This window comes from Lepidochelys kempii, chromosome 3 (assembly GCF_965140285.1).
Source record: "Lepidochelys kempii isolate rLepKem1 chromosome 3, rLepKem1.hap1, whole genome shotgun sequence".
Lineage (NCBI taxonomy): Eukaryota > Metazoa > Chordata > Testudines > Cheloniidae > Lepidochelys > Lepidochelys kempii.
In genome coordinates, this window is record NC_136382.1 from 126,430,507 (window position 1) to 126,453,441 (window position 22,935).

General features: G+C 42.7%; 1 protein-coding gene across 1 annotated transcript in view; it reads right to left on the bottom strand.

The window, feature by feature from the left end:
* Positions 1–22,935, bottom strand: part of PDE10A (phosphodiesterase 10A) — a 574,288-nt gene that overhangs the window by 335,262 nt on the left and 216,091 nt on the right. The gene's annotated exons all lie outside the window — the stretch shown is intronic.

Here is a 22,935-nt window from a genome sequence, read left to right on the forward strand (position 1 = left end):
TTCTGTTCTTACTGACCACAACATGAATCCAGAGTTCCTCCACTGAAATCAACGAAGATAGTCTAGATGTGTACCACGGAAATTATTGTGTGCAGTGTTGATGTAGCTGTGTTAGTCCCAGGATATGAGACACACAAAGTGGGTGAGGTAATACCTTTTATTGGACCAACTTCTGGTGGTGAAAAACAAGCAAGCTTTTGAGCTCAAGAGAGTTCTTCTTCATGTCCTGAAGAAATCAAACTCCAATTGTGACATTTATAGTAAATAAGTGAAGAAATGATTTTTAATTTTTTTATTTTAAATGTTGGATATTTGTACGTTTGAAAGTATATTTTCAGAACTCTGATACAGTTTTGAAAACCGGTCCCGTTAAGTTAACACACACACTATATATATTCTGTCAGAGTACTCTGGGAAGCTTTTAAAAAAAGAATTATTGAAAAGAAAAGGGAACAAAAAACCTTTAAAAGTGGTTTGGGTAGAAGGAATGCAAATTTCTCTAAACAAGACCACACAACAAAGGTTTATTTGATGAGAAGAAGTGTCTTGATTTAGTCCTTTCCTTTCCCCGGCAGTCTGGTCTGTGAAGTGTAGGCAAATGATGCAATCCCTCTGGGGGATGGGGAGAGGACAGCAAGCAAGCAAGCGACTATTTCACAGCGCAGTGTATTGCTGGCATGTCTGAAGTTATGTAAGCTGTTCCTGAAGCTAATGCAGGAACTCTCAAGTTCACTGCACTGCAGGGAAAGCTGATAAACAGGGTGCTCAAATCCCCATTCTGGCTGTAGATGTGCCAGTCACCCATCTCAATTAAGTACATGAGATTTGGGCTGAATTAGGAAAAGCATCAGAAGTAGCCAGATCATCTAAATTAAAAAAATTGTAATTTTAACATTTTTGTTTCTAAAAAACAGCCAATCCAGAATCAGAACATTGATGATTTTTCTGAACTGAAGATTAGCTTTTGTTCTGGTGTTTGAACTTGCCAAATGTGTTTACCCTTAAAAAAAGCAGGCAGGAATTATAAGGCTCTTCTAAATTTCTATACGATCCCTTACAATTCTTATATACAATTCTTATATAACATATTTAGAAAGCCAAGGAATGTGTGGGCCCCTTACTGAATGAGGGAGGCAACCTAGTGACAGAGGATGTGGAAAAAGCTAATGTACTCAATGCTTTTTTTGCCTCTGTTTTCACTAACAAGGTCAGCTCCCAGACTGCTGCGCTGGGCATCACAAAATGCGGAAGAGATGGCCAGCCCTTTGTGGAGATAGAGGCGGTTAGGGACTATTTAGAAAAGCTGGACGTGCACAAGTCCATGGGGCCGGACGAGTTGCATCCGAGAGTGCTGAAGGAATTGGCGGCTGTGATTGCAGAGCCACTGGCCATTATCTTTGAAAACTCGTGGCGAACCGGGGAAGTCCCGGATGACTGGAAAAAGGCTAATGTAGTGCCAATCTTTAAAAAAGGGAAGAAGGAAGATCCTGGGAACTACAGGCCAGTCAGCCTCACCTCAGTCCCTGGAAAAATCATGGAGCAGGTCCTCAAAGAATCAATCCTGAAGCACTTGCATGAGAGGAAAGTGATCAGGAACAGCCAGCATGGATTCACCAAGGGAAGGTCATGCCTGACTAATCTAATCGCCTTTTACGATGAGATTACTGGTTCTGTGGATGAAGGGAAAGCAGTGGATGTATTGTTTCTTGACTTTAGCAAAGCTTTTGACACGGTCTCCCATAGTATTCTTGTCAGCAAGTTAAGGAAGTATGGGCTGGATGAATGCACTATAAGGTGGGTAGAAAGCTGGCTAGATTGTCGGGCTCAACGGGTAGTGATCAATGGCTCCATGTCTAGTTGGCAGCCGGTATCAAGTGGAGTGCCCCAGGGGTCGGTCCTGGGGCCGGTTTTATTCAATATCTTCATAAATGATCTGGAGGATGGTGTGGATTGCACTCTCAGCAAATTTGCGGATGATACTAAACTGGGAGGAGTGGTAGATACGCTGGAGGGGAGGGATAGGATACAGAAGGACCTAGACCAATTGGAAGATTGGGCCAAAAGGAATCTGATGAGGTTCAATAAGGATAAGTGCAGGGTCCTGCACTTAGGACGGAAGAACCCAATGCACAGCTACAGACTAGGGACCGAATGGCTAGGCAGCAGTTCTGCGGAAAAGGACCTAGGGGTGACAGTGGACGAGAAGCTGGATATGAGTCAGCAGTGTGCCCTTGTTGCCAAGAAGGCCAATGGCATTTTGGGATGTATAAGTAGGGGCATAGCGAGCAGATCGAGGGACGTGATCGTTCCCCTCTATTCGACATTGGTGAGGCCTCATCTGGAGTACTGTGTCCAGTTTTGGGCCCCACACTTCAAGAAGGATGTGGATAAATTGGAGAGAGTCCAGCGAAGGGCAACAAAAATGATTAGGGGACTGGAACACATGAGTTATGAGGAGAGGCTGAGGGAGCTGGGATTGTTTAGTCTGCAGAAGAGAAGAATGAGGGGGGATTTGATAGCTGCTTTCAACTACCTGAAAGGGGGTTCCAAAGAGGATGGCTCTAGACTGTTCTCAATGGTAGCAGATGACAGAACGAGGAGTAATGGTCTCAAGTTGCAGTGGGGGAGGTTTAGATTGGATATTAGGAAAAACTTTTTCACTAAGAGGGTGGTGAAACACTGGAATGCGTTACCTAGGGAGGTGGTAGAATCTCCTTCCTTAGAGGTTTTTAAGGTCAGGCTTGACAAAGCCCTGGCTGGGATGATTTAACTGGGAATTGGTCCTGCTTTGAGCAGGGAGTTGGACTAGATGACCTTCTGGGGTCCCTTCCAACCCTGATATTCTATGATTCTATGTTTGCAAGAGTAAATCACAAGTCACATGCATCCTCTCTATTTACAAGTGAGTGACTAGTTAAATGGAGTTTATTTACACTACAAATTACACAGAATGAAACTCAGGTTAAGCATTAGATGATTCTCCAATGTAACAGGGTAACTTTTCAGCATCAGGAACGTTTTGAAGCTTATTTGTATGTCTATCTATGGTCCTGAATCAATTCCCATCAAAGTCAATGGGAGTCTTTAATGGATTTCGGATCAGGCCATATCTGCCTATCTCCAGTGTTGCTAAGTTTCATGATTTTATCACGACTAATTTTTTTTCCTAAAATCCCAGGTGCTAAATTCAAGAGATGGCACGATAGTTTCAGCATTCATTTCTATCTATGACATAGCCCTCCTGGTTGTGGAAAAAGCTTGAAAGTGTAAAGTGAATGAACACTAAAGAACATTCCCCCACAGACCACCAACACTGCTTTAACCTCAGGATTTCTGAGGGCTTGATTCATGATATTTGAAAACGCACCTGGCAATATGGTACCTATGTGTGTTGAGGGGTGGGGATAAATGGCACAACAGTCAAAGGACTTTAAATGGAATTCACTATTTGGTGCTAAATGAATCCGGTTTCAGTCCATTCAAACCTTTTCTACTCCAAGGAGTTTCATTCATTTTAAAACTCGTCTCCCTCTAGATTTAGCTCACACTACTTGTCACTGCCTAGCAGTCAAAAGGGATCATCCACAAGGATGGCTGTCATAGTGTTGCTGAATTGCAAAAGGGAAGCAGTATGGTCTAACAGAGCACAGGACTGGGATTCAGGAGACCTGGCTTCTATTCCTGGCTCTGCCGCTAACATGCCATATGACCTTGGGCAACTCACTTCAACTCTGTGCCTCAATTTTCCCCATCTATAAAATGAGAATGATACTGACCACCTTTGTAAAGCACTTTGAGATCTACTGGTGAAAAAAAAGTGCTGTCCTGGAGCTAGATATTAATAATAATACAATTTAGTCTAAAACGAAGTGCCAGCTACAAAGTATATTAATAAAATAATATGTTACATATAGCGTGGGATTCCTCCCAGAAAGGACATACTTTATAATTGTACTTTATGGAAACACTACTGGGTGGAAAGGTGGGAATTATTTAACAGTGGATTTAAACACTACAACAATAATTTAGAACAGAGAGTGAGGAACACCTTATCCAACAGAAACTGCAGAGGTAAATGAGGTAGAGAGAAAGTAATTACTCGGCAACATTCTTGTCAATGGAACCATATGCCAAAAAAACCCCCAAAACAAACAAACAAAAACCACAATCAAGCACTTAAGTGTATCGTAGAGCATCTGAAAACAGAATGTAACATCAGACAAGGAAAAATGCATTTATGAACATATATTTTCAGAAAAAAGTGTCAGCCTAGCTCTTTTAAAAGTCAAAGCAATCAAGATGACGATAACACAGCAGTGTTGCAGATGTCTAACCATTCGCATGCCAGTTCCTGCTTGTGTCTCCTCTTATATTTTCCAACTTTGACTGCTTCATTTAAATGACTTCTAAAACAAGACAAGGTGCTTGCATGGATGATTGGAGGCATTTGAAGGCATAACATCTAATCTTGCTGAACAGATAGCATTGCTGGACTTTAGCACTACTTTTTACACCAAACTTGTGGCTAATGTACGTGCATTCTGATTTGCAGCTAGGATGACTCAAGTAAATCCTGCTGGATCATCATCATGTTGTAGCCCTTTCAATCGGAAACCAGTCAGATGACAAAAATAAATAAAGATTTGTAGAGAGCAAGATTTGGCTGGAGGGTGGGGTGGTGAATGCTTTTACCCATCCTTGTATTCTGCTCTATTCATCATAATTATTGATCACCAGACACTGGTAAACCCTTCTGGAAATACTAATGCCAAAGCAATCAGCCAGGACTGAATGATGAGACCTATGACTCTAAGCGTATACTTTTGAAATACTTCACAGATCTGGAAAGACCAGGCCTGCTGACTCCGTCATCAGACACTGCATAAACACTATAAATCCCCCTCCACCAACTGCTGAAAGAACATCAATCATATTGTCATTGACGCAATTCCAGAAATCTTGGACTATGAAGGAAACTGCAGTCACATCATGAACTGACCCTGCTCTGACCTCCATTAGACAATGAAGACAAAATGAATAGTGGTTGGTAGAATATCTTACTTTAAAAGAAGATGAGGATTTTGTTCCTCCCTGAAACAGAAGAGAACATACCACACATAAGGATTCTACTCTTTAAAAGAAATCTGGCAGTACCTGCAACTCCCAGGAAGATGATCACTGAAGTTGTGTATTTTTAGCCTATGCGACACACACATTGGAGGATGATTTAGACCCTTCCACTGCATTTAAACTACTCAAATCACAGAAAAAATTATTTTGCTGAAGATAGCAAAACATCTCTGGGACTAGCCATACCAGGTGACTCAAGATAAAATATTGCTATAAGGCTGATAATTTCACTTTCTCCCAATGACACTGTGCGATGCTATTTGAGAGTTTTGCATAATAATATTCTACATTATAGCTGACAAACTGAAAAGGCTAGTGTAACAGCCATATAGTTTCCCCAGATAAGAAGAGCAGTCGTTAATCAATCCCCACCTTGTGCAGGTATTTTGTTTTCCTGCTACATGAAATAAAAGAAAAAGTACTTGCAGCACCTTAGAGACTAATAAATTTATTAGAGCATAAGCTTTCATGCACTACAGCTCACTTTAGCTCACGAAAGCTTATGCTCAAATAAATTTGTTAGTCTCTAAGGTGCCACATGTACTCCTTTTCTTTTTGCGGATACAGACTAACATGGCTGCTACTCTGAAACATGAAATAAAAGATGACTCTTGTATAATTGTCCCAGAATATCGGCTTGAGCCCAAATAATCTCCAGATGGTAACTTCAGACTAACATGCTTCATTCTTGGGGCCAGATTTGGATGCCTTTACTCAAACCAAGTAATATTTTATCTGCTAATAGGCTCCTCAAGGAGTAAAGGTATACTCAACATGACTAAAGGTATTAGAATTGGGCTCTGGTGTTAGGTGGACTGCTTTTAGTAAATTTAACGAACAAATCAACATGGTACACACAAAGACAAAAACTGCCAAGAAACTGAAATACATATGGAGCGCTTGTTATTTGGCAGCGTTTTGTACCCAGTTCACACTAGTGTAAATAATTACACAAAGTGCAGAGACAGAGAATCTGGCCCAAATTTTAACTCTCCTGCCCCATTTCTCCCATTCCTATACATCTGTCTAACCCAGTGATATGCAGACTGAAGCTCATGAGCCACAAATGCTGTTATTGCTGTTAATATATTTATTTCCAAGGTACTCAAACCTGAACATTTCTGCACAGCTAAGAAAACCCAACAACTAAACTCAAGAATTTCAAAAACACAATAGATTTGAATAGCAAAAGCAATACTTGAGACAGTATAAATACCCACCCCCCTCCCCCGCACACACACACACACACACACACACACACACACACAAACCATCACCTACCCTAGACAATAAAAACAAAGGAAATAAAGAAAAAAAACAACTAAATTCAACATGCAAACTGCAATCTTAAATGGAGATGTCAAATGGCTTTCGGTCATTGCCAAGTGCTGTACTACTATGTTTACCTCTGCACAATGTAAGCACTATAGCTGCAGATCTGGTTATGATCACTAATGTAGAATTAAACTTGTTGAATAGGCCACACAATGTCTAACAACAATAAATCAGTTTGCATGTGATTTGAACAGCAGCAAACAATGTCTGCTTCAAAAGTTCAAGGGTGAAATCTCAGCCCCACTGAAGTTAATGGCAAAACTCCCATTTCAGTGAGATTGGGATTTCAGTGAGATTGGGATTTCACGTCAAGGATATGCAAGCTTATGCCTCCTGTAAAGTTGAAACAATTGATTTCAGATAAGCCAGGCAAAACCTTGGAAGGCCAGGCAAAACACAAATAAACTCACTAAAAACACAATACACTCTTTTCCACTTGGAAAGGCTTGTCCTTCTGAAAACATTTCATTTTAAAATATCTCTCATAAGTCCAAAACAATAATGCGCTCCAGTCCAAAAACTACCATTGATTCTGAGCAAGTCACTTTGATCTTCTGCACCTCATATCCCACATCTGTAAAATGAGGATGATAATCAAATTTATAAAGCACTTTGAGTTCTATGAATGAAAAATGGCAGACAATTGCTACAGTATTACCATTAATAAAGTTTACAATGATCAGCCAATCCCTTCCCATCTCAGTATAGTTGCCTTTTCTTTTCTGTCGTTTCACACAGTCTGCCTCAATAGTGGCATGGTAGTCCAGGTCTGGTTAGTATCTCGCACCACACACAATAGACAATAAAAAGAGGAGCCAGCATTTGGGATTAAACATGCCAAAATTAAACATGCCAAAATTCATTTTTACAAAGTTGATGAGTCACTTAATTCTCTTCCCTGCAGCAGGAGCAAGCAAGCCTAAAATATTCAGGACTCCATCTTATGCTATATTCTGTCCTCCACCCAAAATTTACCTTGATGTTTGTCTTTTGAATAAATTTTCCTGGACTAACACAGTGGGCTTAAAAAAATGAAGCTGAAGATATTTTAAGAGAGTCCAATATAAAAACATGCACAGCACATTATATATAGAGAGAAAATATGGGATCCAGTTCTTCCTTATAACAGAAAATCATGCTATTATTGTATTTGATGGTCCAATAGGACCATTCAACACTACTGTCCAGTTACATGGTAGCAAAACTGGAGTAGAAATATCCAGTAATGGACATGAGTAGACAATGAGGACAGCCAATACATAGGCATTGGATTATAAACAGACACTTGCCAAGAAAGATGGACTGACATCCATAGACAGAACTTGTCAAATGCTTATAGTAACAAGACTATCATGAAACCTATGGATAGTCACTGAGGAAGGTAATATAAAGGGATACCTATAACATATATTTCAGGTTCTTGCAACACGGGCAATATTGTCTACTTAAGCCTGGTGTGTTCCAGTCTATTTATTACAGATCAGTAATTATTTAATATTTATTAAATGCAGACAAGATGCTCAATGCTGTATAAGATGCAAACAACCCAGAATCCACCGGTGAGGTTTCTGTTTCTGCAGCAGTATACTTACAATGCTATGCAGGAATTACATTTTAATGTCAGGCAAAACATCAGGGTACTTTAAGCCCAAAATTCAAGTTTCATGTACAAAAAAAACAAAAAAACCCCAAACGACTGATATGATTAGAAATGCATTCATGAATGGCTTTAACATGTCTACTTGAGCCTCATATTTTCCTCTCTAGGCTACCACAGAAGGTGTTTGAGAACAACCACTTAGTCTTAAAACGGGACACCCCAGATCCTTTCTACAGCTTTACAATGAACAACACAGTGCTGAAGCTATATTCACAATTGTTCAGTGTACCCACTGAATGAGGATCAAAGAATGTTAATATAACCTCTCTCACTAACAGGACATAACTGGGGTTTATGATTTAACTGGGAATTGGTCCTGCTTTGAGCAGGGGGTTGGACTAGATGACCTTCTGGGGTCCCTTCCAACCCTGATATTCTATGATTCTATAACACAGAAACTAAAAGGAGTTGTAAGTCAAAACACATATTAAGAACAAAAAAATCTAATATTTAAAGGAATATTTAATATTCTTTCCCATGTGGACAAAAATCAGATTGGCTTTTGGACTGATTCTCCTATAAAAGGTAGCTGTCCAAATTGTGCATCAAATAAAAGGTTGAAGAAAGAATTCAGCAAATCAAAAGAGAAGGCAAAATCTAAACGTTCTACCCTCTATTATAAAATGGGGCCAACAACAATCAAAGAAGAGATTGATAGTGCCAGAATAAATGCAGTGTAATTTTCTCCTGCATCATTATTCATCATGACATTTCAAAAATAGACGCCCAGATACATTTTAACTATACAGTTATCAAATTTAGGTGTTTCTATTATGCCCATGAGTATCTACACTACTAACAAAAGGAAATGGCACACATAGAGGGAGTAAGGTAAAATCAGGGCTGGCCTTACCATGAGGTGAACTGAGGCGGCCGCCCCAGGTGCCAGACTGTGCAGGGGTGCCACTAGGATCCAGCATTTCAAAGTTTTGGCCCAAGCAAGGGGGCATGGGGCATCATTTGAGCTCCCCGCCTCAGGTGCCAAAATGTTGTGGGCCGGCCCTGGGTAAAATGGGGGAGTAGAGTAAAAAGAAAGTTCTAAAGACACAGGTACCCAAAACATCCTTACAGGATAGTCACAAGGAAATAGGGATGGCCCTAGAGGTGAAAGTAAGCTGGTACACCGTGCCATACTGGCTTCCCCGGGCAGGCGATTTAAAGGGCCCAGGGCTCCCTGCAACAGCCGGAGCTCCAGGCCCTTTAAAGTGCTGCCTGAGCCCCACTGCCTGAGCCCCAGGGTAGCAGCGGCAGGGCTCTGGCGGTGATTTAAAGGCCCAGGGCTCCGGCTGCTGCTGGGAGCCCCGGGCCCTTTAAATCACCGCCGTAGCCCTGCCGCCGCTACCCTGAGGCTCAGGTAGCGGGACTCAGGCAGAGATTTAAAGGGCCCGGAGCTCCGCTGTGGTAGCGGTGGCTGGAGCCCGGGGCCCTTTAAATTGCCCCTGAGCCCCGGGGCTCCAAACCACCTCTGTAGCTGGGAGCTTCGGGGGTGATTTAAATGCTGCAGCTGGGAGCCCCAGGGCCTTTAAATCTTCTGGTTGAGGCCATGCCCCCACTCAGGACTCCAGCATACCGGTAAGTCCTTTAAGTTACTTTCATCCCGGGAAACCCAGAGGCAAAACTAGCATCTGTCAATGCTTTCTTTGGTCTCCTCCCTGTCAACAGTACAGAGAACCTGATTCACTTCTTATTTCCATCAGTGTAAACCTGAGATAAGTGAAAGGAGAACCAGGATTCTATATGGCTCTCAATTATACAGCTCTCAATTATATGGATCTAGCTTACATCAAGAGGAGGAGATGGTCTTATCTGAACTGAGATTTGTGGGGTGAAATCCTGGCTCCATTTAACCAATGGCAAAACTCCCAGGGAGGCAGGATTTCACCCCAGAGCTGCACAGCTGTGTACCAAGTGAGGCAGAAAGAGAGCTGAAGTGCTGCGCCAGAGATGCTGACCCAATGAATACACCGAAATGACCACGTAATATGCTTTTCTGCTTCCAAGAGTTTCCGAAATCAACTGTAAAGCATTTCTCTCTATTTTCCTCTTACCTGTAAAACTATTTGCCATAGATAGTTTAAAGGTAAAGACATTTCATTTCACTGTACTCTTCCACAGGAGCTCCCTCATTGCTTATGAGCACTAGAGAGCCAGCCATTTATGTAAAGGGAGTGCTTTGCTCTGAACCACACCCTCCCTTCTTTATACCACCATCCTGATGAAGGGAGGAAAGTTCAGCTGTATTACACTGAGCTAGATAAAACCCCAGTGCCTCCCATTAAGGGCCCCACATATTTTAGCTAACTAAGGATGTGACTTTTACCTCGCAATACTATGAGGTTGTTTTTACACAGGGGAGAATACAGGTAGCAGCTGAAATTTCAGTAGCCTTCTAACTGCCTATAACTTACTTTATGCCAAGTAAAAGCCCTCATAGGGAAAAAAAGTCACCCATGTTTTGGTTCCAAAGTCTCAGTTTAGTACTTTCCCCACATTTCTGCTGTTCCATCCTGTGTGAACGTCTTCCCTTCTTGAAGGGGAAGCAGGTGGCAAAGAGAGAAAGTGATGGGGAAGGCTAGGAGATGGAGAAGAGCAGGTAGGTGTTTCCTGAAAGGAAGTTACAAAAAATTTGTCTGTATTTTGTGGTGACTCCTGTCATTTTTGCCACTGCTGCTGGTGATTCTGACCCTCAAAGCAGCTGTGGTCAGCAAAATGAAAAGAATCCTGTCAGAACTTCGTCTCAAGCAGAAAATTAATAGCAGCCTGATGTTTAAAAATATCTATCCTTGCACTAGAGAGCATGAAATTTGTTCCCTTCTCTGATATAAGTGACTCAATAAGGTTACAGAATAGCAGCCATGTTAGTCTGTATTCACAAAAAGAAAAGGAGTACTTGTGGCACCTTAGAGACTAACAAATTTATTTGAGCATAATCTGTAGCTCACGAAAGCTTATGCTCAAATAAATTTGTTAGTCTCTAAGGTGCCACAAGTACTCCTTTTCTTTTTGTGAATAAGGTTAGTGATTATAATGAATTCTGATTATTTAAGGGCCAACATTGGAATACAATAATAATACAATGGAATAATAATGCACCTCAGATATTAATGAATTCAAACTGACAACACCTTACTGAAGGAGCCCATTTTGCATATATGGAATTGAAGCACAGGAGGGATTAAATGACTTGCCCAAAGGTCATCAAAAAAAAATCCATAGTTGAGCTGGGAAAAGAACTTAGATTTTCTGACTCCTAGTTTTGTGCTCTAGCCACAAAACCGTCCTTCCCGACAATAACCTTTTACCAAAGTGTGTGATATCAGAGAGCTTTATACTAAGGGCTCGTCTACATGGGAAAGTGATACTATTATAAGCTAGGGTATGAATTTAAAATTAAATGCATGTATAACTCCCCACATGGATACCCCTATCCTGGAATGATTTTTTTTTTTGGCTTACCCCGTGTCACTTTGGAAGGGATGAAGCTAAATCAAAGTCACTCTTATTCTAGAATGAGAATGGCCACATGAGGAGTTATAGATGCATAACTGGTAAAAGTTTCCTGTGTAGACAAGCCCTTAGACTCTTGGGTGATAATCAACAATCTATACTTGGTTTAAACGTGGTTTCAACAGAACTGATTTCTAGCAGTGTAGCCTTCTTTACACTGAGCTGTTTTTGTTTTTTAAGTTTCCCATCAATGCAGAGCCATCCAATGGGAGCTCATGTACAAAAGGTTCTGGTTACCACTAGCGATCTGAGCACCATGTCATCTAGACTAGCTCTGAGCAGGGTTAGGAAACACATTGGTTAAAATACTGGTTGTCACTGATATTTTCTTTACACTAGAGCTCCCACTGCTGCTGTCTCCAGTGAAGCTGACTCATCACTAATGTCATCATGAGAAAGGACCAGGACAAAACAGAACTTAAAAAAAAATCATATTATGGTTTAGATACCCAGGTTTTTTAAATAGTTAGGTCACATCCACAAGGCCTAACTATGCCAGAAATCAGTTTTCCCTGAAGATGTGTAACACCACAGTTATATAACTCAACCCACTTGGAAGCCTGTTACAGATGGGACCTATTGGTAAAGAGAGGGTGATCAAGTATTCGGATTGTCTATGACTAATGTCACCAAATTAATTACCATGACAAGTCAGATTAAAAGAAAGAAAGAAAAATGTTCTGATGTATTTTGAATTTCCCACTGAAATTAAAGTCTTATGCATCAACAGCAGGATAAGCCAAACATAGGTTGAGTGCAATTGTCTGGGCTAATCCCTAAACCACCATGAATGTAGAGTTTGAATACGTGGTTTCAATATATTTTTCTCTCTAGACCAAAACCAACACAAACCCTCCCTCTGTGTGAAAACATTCTGGGAGAGACAAAAAGCAGTTTAAATATCCACTCTCCTTTGCCGATAACTGGAGAGCAGCACCATTTTAATCACACCAAATGGTGAGAAAAGATTTTTAAGAAATCTGAAGCCTTGTTTAACTGTGCCACTTAAAACATCCTTAGTTGGGTGTGACATCAGACAATGCTGCATATCCCATTAAGTCCATACCTTTTTTGGTATACTGCAGTTTATAGTGAACAAATTCCTTTTTAACCAGCGGTAAAAGCTGACTGACATAGATGGGTAGAATAAAAGTTGTGGTGGTGTATTGTTGTGGGTTTGATTTTGTAATGTAGTAGTTTAGAGTCTGTAGTTAGTTGTTTTATCTACATTATATGCAACTGCTGCAGAATAGTACTGACGAGTTCTGTGAACCCAGCCATAAGGTTCACCTGCAACTTAGACTGTAGGCTCGATTCTCCTCTCATCGTTTATAATGATTTTAAGCTTGAACTACTCCTATTAATTTGGAGGTGCTCCTGATTTAAGCAATGACAGATGAAACTAGAAATCAGGCCCCATGATTTTATACAGAAAAAAATGAACTGGAGGCATTGAAATGGTAACCAAGGTGGCTAAGTTAGCTCATTAGCTTTCAAACTTGGACATATGGGTTCAAAACGTGCTTTCAGTCACAGATGAAAATAAGGTTAGTGTCCCATCCTAAACTGCAGGACAACACTGGTTCACAAACCACAATTCAATAATGATACTTCACACTTAAAAAGCACTTTTCAATGTCAAAGTCTTTTGCAAACTTTAACTAATTTGCCAACGTGGGGCAGCGTGGATGGAACAAAGGCACCACAAGTCTCCCTTAAATTTTTCCGCTTACTTGGTTAGATCAAGAGTGGACATGATTGGTTTTATTGGCGTTTGAGTGGGAGTTCTGTTGGAGGAGAAGAGGCTTGTAGGGGCAGTGTGCTGGGAGAGAAGCTGAGCTCTGATTAGGGGGCGGGGCTTCTCTGACTCGGGGTCCTATAAAGGTAGACAGCCAGTCAGGCAGCGGCACAGACAACTGCAGCGGCACAGGAGCCAGCAAATAGAGGAGCTTGAAAGAGGAGTTTGGGAGGAAGACTAAGAGAGCCAGGCAGAGGAACAGACAGGCTAGTGAAGTGAGTGTGTGGTGTTGTGGAAGTGTTTTCATGCTCGTTGGGGGTTTGTTTTGCTCTGGGTGGGTGTTTCGGTTCGGTTTCTGTTTCCCAGACTAACAGGACTTAGGTGGGAAGGCTATGACAGACACAGAGGCAGCAGCGGTAGTGACCCACATAGTGGAAGACACTATGAAGATGACTGGATGGAGAAGCTGTGGCATGTACATGACCCTGGAGGGGGTACCTTTAAAGAATTTCGTCTGCATGAAGTGCCGCCTGATAGAGCTGATGGAAGAGAAGATCCTAGGATTGGAGATGCAGGTGGAGACTCTGGTTGAGTTTAGAAGGGCGTTCGAGCGGATGATGGAGCAAAGACATGAGGAGGTTGAAAGGAAAAGCTCAGACTTGCAGATAGAAGCAGGACCGAAGAACTCTGAGGGAATACTACTGGGTGAGGAAAGTGGACAGTGGAAGCATGTGACTAGGAGAACGAGGCAGAGGAAAAGATGGGGCAGTGAAGGAGAAATAGAGCTCAGAAACAGGTTTGCAGAGCTGGAAAATGAAGAAGGGGCACAGCAAGTGGTCACTGAAGGTGAGAGGACAAGGAAAAAGAGAAGAGCAGATAGTCCTATTGGAAGAGGGCAAGAGTCAATGGAGATAACACACTAACCCAGGAACCTATCCTTGCAACAAAGCCCGTTGCCAACTGTGTCCACATATATATTCAGGGGACACCATCGTAGGGCCTAATCACATCAGCCACACTATCAGAGGCTCGTTCACCTGCATATCTACCAATGTGATATATGCCATCATGTGCCAGCAATGCCCCTCTGCCGTGTACCTTGGCCAAACTGGACAGTCTCTACGTAAAAGAATAAATGGACACAAATCAGACGTCAAGAATTAGAACATTCAAAAACCAGTCGGAGAACACTTCAATCTCTTTGGTCACTCGATTAGAGGCCTAAAAGTGGCAATTCTTCAACAAAAAAACCTTCAGAAACAGACTCCAACGAGAGACTGCTGAATTGGAATTAATTTGCAAACTGGATACAATTAACTTAGGCTTGAATAGAGACTGGGAGAAGATGTGTCATTACACAAAGTAAAACTATTTCCCCATGTTTATTTCCCCCCCTACTGTTCCTCACACGTTCTTGTCAACTGCTGGAAATGGCCCACTTTGATTATCACTACAAAAGGTTTTTTCCCCCCCTGCTCTCCTGCTGGTAATAGCTCATCTTACCTGATTACTCTTGTTACAGTGTGTATGGTAACACCCATTGTTTCATGTTCTCTGTGTATATAAATCTCCCCACTGTATTTTCCACTGCATGCATCTGATGAAGTGAACTGTAGTTCATGAAAGCTTATGCTCGAATAAATTTGTTAGTCTCTAAGGTGCCACAAGTCCTCCTATTCTAATCTCTGTACTAGTAACTCCAGTGCTTTCGATTTTATACCTGTGTAACTAGAATCAGAATCTGAGCTCAAAGGACCCAATTCTGTCACCTTATACTGTGGGTACATTCAGACCTTCAGCGTAGCTGCTGCGGTGCAAGCAGCAGGGTGGGCTAGCCACCTGAGGTACAGGCCTTGGGTCTCGGAAGGGTATGTGCTTGGGGTGGGTGCATCTCCTTGAGCTGGGAATTGTGTAGACAAAGTGTAGTGTAGACATACCTGCAGAAAAGTACTTCAATCTGAGAACACACCTAGTGGTTTCAATAAGATTATCCACAGAGCAAGGTATTTCTTGCTGTTTGTAGCAGTGAAATAATCAGGCTCAGAAAGAGCAGGGAATAGTACTGAGAATTTCCTAGCCTCCAGTCTTAGTTTAGACTCCGAGACCAGGCTTCTATCACAGCAGGCTTTTTTTGCTCAAGAAAAGCCTGGAATTAGAGGAGTGTTGCATGTCAGGACCGAGACCATGTCTACACTAGCGAGCTTACAGCACTACAGCTGTACCAATACAGCTGTGCCGCCAAAAGCTCGCTCATGTAGCTGCTCTATGCTGAGGGGAGAGAGCTCTCTTGTTGGCATAAAACCACCTCAACAAGCGGTGGTACCTATGACAGCGCTGTGCACACTAGGGCTTATGCCAGTGAAATTTATGTTACTCGGGGATGTGTTTTTTCACACCCCTAAGCGACATTAGTTTTACCAACATAAGTGGTAGTGCAGACATGGCCTGAGGTGCATTGACAAACCAGAAAAGAGCCCCAGGACTGTTGACCCCTGCCCTCTACCAACACAAACAACCCCATCATACAGTCACACTCTAATTTGTCCATCTCTTTTAAAACTAATTAAGTTGTTTGCCCCACAACTCCTATTGGGAGGCTGTTCCAGAACCTCACTCCTTTGAGGGTCATAAATCTTCTAATTTCCAACCTGAATCTTTTCATGGCCAGTTTATACCCTTTCGTATAGCTCTTTACCCTTCTGGGTGTTTACCCCTGTGACGGGGTTCACTCCCCCACGCTATTGCCTCCTGCTGGCTGTCCCAGGGGTTAGTTCCTCTCACCAGTGTGCCTTCTTCTGGTGTGTCTCACCCTCACCACTTCTGCTCCTGGACCTGTGTTGTTCCAAGAATAATTTTCAGGACACAGCCCTCCGCTGTGCCACACCCTGTGTTCCCCAGTTCCAGGGGACCTGCAGTCCACTGTCCAGCAACTCTCTCAGTGGCAACTGCAGCCCATTGTCTGACCACTTTCTCGGTGGCAAAGGTGGGAGTGGGAGGGACCCGGGCCCACTCACTACTCTGGATCCCAGCCAGGGACCTTGTAGAAGGCCGCTGCTTGTGGCACCCTCTCTGACTCCTCAGTAGATTTCCCTAAGCTACAGCCCCAGCACCCTCCTTTCTCTTGCCTGAGAGCCTCAGCCTGCAGATCCCTGCAGTGCACCAGGAGCTGCTGTTAGCTCCCCAGGTCTCTGCCTGCACCACTGCTCTGTCCAGGGTACTTGCTGCCATCAGCCTGCAAGGCAGCCAGTCCTCAAGCTCCAGGGAGTGATGAACCTGCTCTGCCCTGCAGCTTTTCTTATGTAGGCCTACCTAGCCCTTCTCTGATTGGCTGCCTCCTGCGCAGCCTCCCAAGGGCTCTATGAACTGCTTAGAGCCCAGTGTGGGGCAGGCACCCCATCACAACTCCCTAATATATTTAGAGAGAGCAATCATATCCCCTCTCATCCTTCTTTTTTGAGAGACTAAACAAGCCTGGCTCTTCCAGTCTCTTCTCATAAGATAGGATGATCAGGGAATGGAGGGCCTGATAGCCCTTCTCTGCACCTGTTTCAGTTTAAAATTCATTGGCGACCAGAATTATACACAGTATTCCACAGGGGGTCTAAACAGTGCCTTGTACAATGGCATTAATACTTCTCTCTCTCTCTCTCTACCAGAAATGTCTTGCCTGATACATCCTCAGATTGCCTTTACCCCTTTCACAGCTGCATCACACTGGGGCCTCAGTCATCCTGTGACTGACCCCACCCCCGTCACACACATACAGGTCTCTCTCCTCGTCAGTCACTTCCAATTGATAAACCCCCACATTGTAGCAAGATTTCTCATTAAACTAAGTGTATGACTTTGTACTTCTTACTATTGAATTTCATCCTATTTCTCTCTCTCCAGGCTTCAAGGTGATCCAGATCTTCCTGTATAGTATCCTGATCCTGCTCTCTGTTCACAATGCTGCCCAGCTTTGTATCAGCAGCAAATTTCATTAGCATGTTCCTAATTTGGGTGCCAAGATCAATAAAATTATTCAACAAAATTGGTCCCAAGACTGATCCTTGAGGAACCTCAGAAGTAACCTCTCTCAGCACAATAGTTCCCCTTTTGGCACAATCTATTGCCTTCTCCTGATTTATCCAGTTCCTTATTCTAGTCACCTTACAATTCTTGTACTAATCCTCATCTTTTCTAATGTAACTAATGATTTCCCATGTGGTATGGTTTCAAATGCTTTACTGGAGTCCAAGTGTGAGATCTACTGCATTTCCCTTATCTAAAAAAAATAGTCATTTTCTCAAAGGAGGACATCAGGTTAGTTTGGCAATATCTATCTTTGGTAAATCCTTGTTGCATTACATCCCCTTTACCTCCATGAATTTAATTGTTCTTTTCTTCACCACTTATTCTACAGCCTTGAATAGTACTAAGTTCAGACTAACAGATTTGTAATTGCCTTTCTTAAATATAGATATGACATTAGCTATTTTCCAGTCATATGATGCCACCCTCAAACAGATAGTTGCTACTAGATTAGCAATCTCATATGCCATTCTTTTAGTAGTAGTATGTGTGGCATGCGCAAAAGAGTCAGAATTTACAGAAGGAAAGCTAAGTCAAAGAAACAATTTTTTGATTTAGTTCTGTATATGGTAAAGTCAGCAGCCATTGTTCTCTCTTCCGGAACAGAGGTCTGTAAGCTACATCTATTTCCTGTGACAGTCCTGTCCCATGAGCTGACAATCCTCAACAGTTTCCTTGGGCCAGTCAAACCTGTTGTGGTGGGGGGATATAATTTTAAGGTTGCCGAGAAAGAAGCCAGGGCCAATCCCATTGATGAGGTTGAATATCAGGACAAGTTCTTGAACTGGATTCTGTATGCAATGGGGGTATCAGTGAAGAGTCAGAGCACTAAGCTGATGTGTTCATAGTGAACTGCATTGTTTAGAAAACAGGCAGCTGCATTTTGTATCAACTAGACTCTTTCTGGTTGCGTGGCTTCATTTCTAGAGATGAACTGCAGTGATCAGTTCTGGAGGTCACATATCATGGTGTCTGGGCCTGTATCTGACAGACTGGGAAACAATCTTGGGGCCTTTTGCAGATGGAAGTGAATATTTGTGACCCAGGAATCTCTTAATGGCAGTTAGCAAGAGGGTGCAGAGGGGTTACAGAAATCTCCTGAGTCTGGTATGTACATTCTAGTTAATCAAAACAAGTCATGTGAGGTCTCAAATAAAAGCCGGGGTCACAGTGAGAAGAAAAGGAGTACTTGTGGCACCTTGGAGACTAACCAATTTATTTGAGCATAAGCTTTCGTGAGCTACAACTCACTTCATCGGATGCATACTGTGGAAACTGCAGAAGACATTATATTCACAGACACCATGAAACAATACCTCCTCCCACCCCACTCTCCTGCTGGTAATAGCTTATCTAAAGTGATCACTCTCCCCACAATGTGCACGATAATCAAGGTGGGCCATTTCCAGCACAAATCCAGGTCTTCTCACCCCCCCCCCCCCACACACAAACTCACTCTCCTGCTGGTAATAGCTCATCCAAAGTGACCACTCTCCTTACAATGTGTATGATAATCAAGGTGGGCCATTTCCAGCATAAATCCAAGTTTAACCAGAACGTCTGGGGGGGGGGGGGGGAGGTAGGAAAAAACAAGGGGAAATAGGCTACCTTGCATAATGACTTAGCCACTCCCAGTCTCTATTTAAGCCTAAATTAATAGTATCCAATTTGCAAATTAATTCCAATTCAGCAGTTTCTCGCTGGAGTCTGGATTTGAAGTTTTTTGTTGTTGTAAGATAGTGACCTTCATGTCTGTAATTGTGTGACCAGAGAGATTGAAGTGTTCTCTGACTGGTTTATGAATGTTATAATTCTTGACATCTGATTTGTGTCCATTTATTCTTTTACGTAGAGACTGTCCAGTTTGACCAATGTACATGGCAGAGGGGCATTGCTGGCACATGATGGCATATATCACATTGGTGGATGTGCAGGTGAACGAGCCTCTGATAGTGTGGCTGATGTCATTAGGCCCTGTGATGGTGTCCCCTGAATAGATATGTGGGCACAGTTGGCAACGGGTTTTGTTGCAAGGATAGGTTCCTGGTTAGTGGTTCTGTTGTGTGGTATGTGGTCGTTGGTGAGTATTTGCTTCAGGTTGGGGGGCTGTCTGTAGGCAAGGAGTGGCCTGTCTCCCAAGATTTGTGAGAGTGTTGGGTCATCCTTCAGAATAGGTTGTAGATCCTTAATAATGCATTGGAGGGGTTTTAGTTGGGGGCTGAAGGTGACGGTTAGTGGCGTTCTGTTATTTTCTTTGTTAGGCCTGTCCTGTAGTAGGTGACTTCTGGGAACTCTTCTGGCTCTATCAATCTGTTTCTTCTCTTCCACAGGTGGGTATTGTAGTTGTAAGAACGCTTGATAGAGATCTTGTAGGTGTTTGTCTCTGTCTGAGGGGTTGGAGCAAATGCGGTTGTATCGCAGAGCTTGGCTGTAGACGATGGATCGTGTGGTGTGGTCAGGGTGAAAGCTGGAGGCATGTAGGTAGGAATAGCAGTCAGTAGGTTTCCGGTATAGGGTGGTGTTTATATGACCATTGTTTATTAGCACTGTAGTGTCCAGGAAGTGGATCTCTTGTGTGGACTGGTCCAGACTAAGGTTGATGGTGGGATGGAAATTGTTGAAATCATGGTGGAATTCCTCAAGGGCTTCTTTTCCATGGGTCCAGATAATGAAGATGTCATCACTATAGCACAAGTAGAGTAGGCGCATTAGGGGACGAGAGCTGAGGAAGCGTTGTTCTAAATCAGCCATAAAAATGTTGGCATACTGTGGGGCCATGCGGGTACCCATAGCAGTGCCGCTGATCTGAAGGTATACTTTGTCTCCAAATGTGAAATAGTTATGGGTGAGGACAAAGTCACAAAGTTCAGCCACCAGGTTAGCAGTGACATTATCGGGGATAGTGTTCTTGATGGCTTGTAGTCCATCTTTGTGTGGAATGTTGGTGTAGAGGACTTCTACATCCATAGTGGCCAGGATGGTGTTATCAGGAAGATCACTGATGGATTGTAGTTTCCTCAGGAAGTCAGTGGTGTCTCAAAGGTAGCTGGGAGTGCTGGTAGCGTAGGGCCTGAGGAGGGACTCTACATAGCCAGACAATCCTACTGTCAGGGTGCCAATGCCTGAGATGATGGGGCGCCCAGGATTTCCAGGTTTATGGATCTTCGGTAGTAGATAGAATATCCCAGGTCGGGGTTCCAGGGGTGTGTCTGTGCGGATTTGATCTTGTGCTTTTTCAGGAAGTTTCTTGAGCATATGCTGTAGTTGTTTTTGGTAACTCTCAGTGGGATCAGAGGGTAATGGCTTGTAGAAAGTGGTGTTGGAGAGCTGCCGAGCAGCCTCTTGTTCATATTCCGACCTATTCATGATGACAACAGCACCTCCTTTGTCAGCCTTTTTGATTATGATGTCAGAGTTGTTTCTGAGGCTGTGGATGGCATTGTGTTCTGCATGGCTGAGGTTATGGGGCAAGTGATGCTGCTTTTCCACAATTTCAGCCCGTGCACGTAGGCGGAAGCACTCTATGTAGAAGTCCAGTCTGCTGTGGGGAGAGTGGTCGCTTTGGATGGGCTGTTACCAGCAGGAGAGTGAGTTTGTGTGTGTGTGTTTTGGGGAGGGGGGTGAGAAAACCTGGATTTGTGCTGGAAATGGCCCACCTTGATTATCATGCACATTGTAGGGAGAGTGATCACTTTAGATAAGCTATTACCAGCAGGAGAGTGGGGTGGGAGGAGGTATTGTTTCATGGTCTCTGTGTATATAATGTCTTCTGCAGTTTCCACAGTATGCATCCGATGAAGTGAGCTGTAGCTCACGAAACCTTATGCTCAAATAAATTGGTTAGTCTCTAAGGTGCCACAAGTCCTCCTTTTCTTTTTGTGGATACAGACTAACACAGCTGCTACTCTGAAACCAGCTATTTAACAGTGGCTCTTGGACCATATGACAGAAGTATCTTCTTATTTCCAGATCTGAGACTATGTATACACAAGGAACAGGGTTGTCTTAGAAGCAGGCCTCCTAATAGGAATCAGAGACATTGTTGCTATATTCTGGTTAAAATGCAGATCCATCTCATAATGGAAAACTATACTTATTTTGGCAAAGCAACCCTAGTCAGCTAGTGATCCCAAACTGGAATGAATGCAAGTACAGATTTCAGGCCCTGCAAGCTAAACCCATTACTCTAACAAAGTTTATTAGACTCTTCTGAAATTTATGAATCTGTGTATGGTTATTCATATTTATGAATATATTAATTAACAAAATTGGGATGTTTAATGTGAGTTGGTTTATTCCTCTGCGTGGGAATTATAAAACAATTAGAAGAGAAACAAGAGCTGCATATTAGGGGACAGTATTTTCACCCAAAAGTTCAAACTTGTCCTAACAAATGCTAAATCCATGATGAAAATCCCAGCCATCTGGAAAATTATAACTGTATCAGTGAACTTCTAAAACTGTGTTTGTTCAAATCTGAGCCGGTCGCTGGGAACAGGCCAAAGATGTAAAAGCTATAATGTGTCAAATTCTGGGGCCACACAGGATGCAAATGAGAAATGAACTTGTTCCAAAGTGCTTTCTTACTATAACCCCCCTGAATAAGCAGCAACAGCGAGGCCATGATGTCCGATCACAATCCTAATATTGCATGGATATCCTGAAATCTTACATCAAAGATTGTTTATTAAGTGGATTATTTTTATTACCCCATTGTACTCCTGCTCTTCCCAATTTCCTTCCTGTATTGTCCGCTGTAATCCTCAATTGTTGGCTTTGTCATATTATGAAACACACACAAAATCAAAAATCACTTGATACGTCAGTACTCAAGGAAGAACGAGTGTGTGATCTCACTGCTTGTTCAAGACGTCCTTTTTTTTTTTCCCGTCCAGATTTGAGGCATACGTTCCTCTGATTCCAACAATGTGATCTTATCACAGGTATTTGGCTTGCGTTCTACACTTTCATTTTTATTGTGTGGGGTCTGAGCCTCTGATGCAAACAGTCTGCCAAACATCCTCCCTCAACTGCACATGATTTCCCTCCCCCTCTTCAAACTCCTCCATGCAGTGCACTCTAGAGTCACCCTGGCTCCAGCCAGCTCCCATTGTTTTCATGTCAAGGGCGTGAGAAGGATCTTTTTGCCAGAGCAGCAGTTTAAAGAGTAGGCCTTGAAAACATACTCGCTGTTTGCAGAAGAGCAGCTATCCGGCTCTTCACAAGGCCAGAGATGAGGAACAGTTCTTTGTGGTTTAAAAAAAGAGATGGGCAAATGGAATTAAATGATAGGGCCAATGTTATAAACACACACACACACACACACACACCCCAATTACAGAACTACGTGGAGACACCAAAACCAAAGTCTTTTCTGGAATGGCACAAAAAGAGGTATTGCCATAGCAGATTAGACTACAGCTCCAAGTTGGCTGGTGTGCTGACTCCAGTAGAGGTCAATACCTGATGCTTCAGAGAAATTGAGTGTTTG